Genomic DNA, 2,015 nt, shown 5'->3' on the forward strand with positions numbered 1-2,015 from the left:
TCCCCCCTTCACCCTTCCTCCTCCATAACCCCCTGAATAAACATTCAACCTCACCCTGCATGTTGTGTCTATCCATGCCAGAAGGGGGCTCCAGATCTCATTACAGATGGCTGTGAGCCACCATGTGGTTGCTGGGAATTGAACTCAGAACCTCCGGAAGAGCAGTCAGTGCTCTCAACCTCTGAGCCATCTCTCCAGCCCTCAGTTCATCCTTTCACATGTAAATCTAGAGTCGTAAGTGGGAAAACCTAATTGTCTTTCTCCCCATTACCCTCTCGTGCTAAACACCAATTCACATAAAATAGAAATAAATTTTAAGAAATAAAGATGAGAGTTGTGATTTAAAAAAAAAATCATCCTGTCTAGTCTCTACAATGGGTAGTCGCTGTAAACTGTCCAGGTGAGGACAGGTAGGGTTGTGGAGATGCATTTCTGCCCATCAGCAGTGTTGGGATCAAACACAGGGCCTTGTGCCCTGTAGGCAAGTGCCCTGCCACTGAGCACACCCCATCCCTGCTGACGTGGTTTTCATAGGCTCTTCACACTAGCGGGTCATTGTGCACTTCTTGTTTTGGATGTGAGCATGCACACAGTGGTGATGACGATGCTTCTTAGTGTCCAGTCTGTCTGCATCTGCTGCTGTTGTAGAACGACCACGGTGTCATTTTGAAATATGAAAAAGGAGCAGGATGAATAAAGAGGTGTTGGAGAGGTGAGAGAGAAGGAAAAGTGAAGAGGTTTTGTTTTTGTTTTTTTATTGTTGGTTTTGTTTTGTTTGCTTGCTTTGTTTTGTTTTCTTTTGTGGGGGTGCTCTATAGGGGTGAGGGGAGGATATAGGGGAACAAGGAGGTGAGCAGAATTGGGGTGCATGATGTGAAACTCCCAAAGAATCAATAAAGAAGTTTTTTTTTTTTAAAAAAAAAAAAACTGTTAAAAGGGCTGGGGAGACAGCTCAGTCAGTAAAATTTTTTGCCTTGCAAACAGGAAGCCATGAGTTCAGTCCCTCAGAACTTATCAAGAAAGCCAGCTTGGCAGTGTGACTTGGAATCCCAGCTCTGGGAAGTTGGAGACTCACTGGCCAGCCAGCCCTGGCTCCTTGGAGAGCAACAGACCAGACCCAGGACTAATAAAAACCATGCCTGACTCTGAAACCAGTGCCAAAGAAACACACTTTGTCCCTAGAATCAGAGCCAGTGAAAGAAATATGCCCTGGTCTGAAGATTAGAGTCAAAACATTAAAAAGAACCAGTGAAAGAAACACTGTTTGACCCTGTGATCAGAGCCATTTCTGGCCCTGACTAACTAAACTAACCAATCCCTGAGCAAGGAAAACTAACCAATCCCTTTTCTCCCTGGAAAAACTCCGCCCCTAAGAAGCCCTATATAAGCCTTTCTGCCTTTTCAGTAGTAGGCTGCCGTTTACTTCCCTGACAGGCAGCCACTCTCCTGGACTACTCCCTCCAAAAAAACTTTCTCTCAAAAGAGTCTTGGGTGAAGATTTTCATTCGCTGACAGGCTTCCTAAGAAGGGCTAAGCAAGGCTGAGCAGAGAAGTAAGAACTTTTCGCCTGAGCTGGAGGGGCTTCCCCTTTATTAGAGTGTTAGCAGAAGTAACATCTCAGGTGGAAGAAGCTAATAGCTCTGGTAGCATGTTCCCTCAGGGCAACAGAGCAGAGCTCAGCTGGAGTTGCTCTCCAAGAGAGGCCAGGATTGCTATATCCTGCCGGGAGCCCATCCCCCACCACACCCCAGCTTCGGGTAGCCTGGCTTCCCCATAAGTCAGGACACCTTCCCTCCAGGACTGTGTTTGTCCTATTGCAGCTCAAGCCTCCAGAGCTGTCCTACTGTGGCTCCAGGTAGCCCAGCTTCTGGGTAAGTCAGGACATCTTTCCTCAAGGGCTGAGCTGTTCTGTTGCGGCTCTACCCCTCCAGAGCTGTCCAATCACCGCTCTAAGTATAGCCTGGCTTCCCGATAAGTCAGGATAGCTTTGCAACTTCACAGCTGTACCGCACTCC

The sequence above is a fragment of the Microtus ochrogaster genome, chromosome 2 (assembly GCF_000317375.1).
Source record: "Microtus ochrogaster isolate Prairie Vole_2 chromosome 2, MicOch1.0, whole genome shotgun sequence".
NCBI classification, from domain to species: Eukaryota; Metazoa; Chordata; class Mammalia; order Rodentia; family Cricetidae; genus Microtus; species Microtus ochrogaster.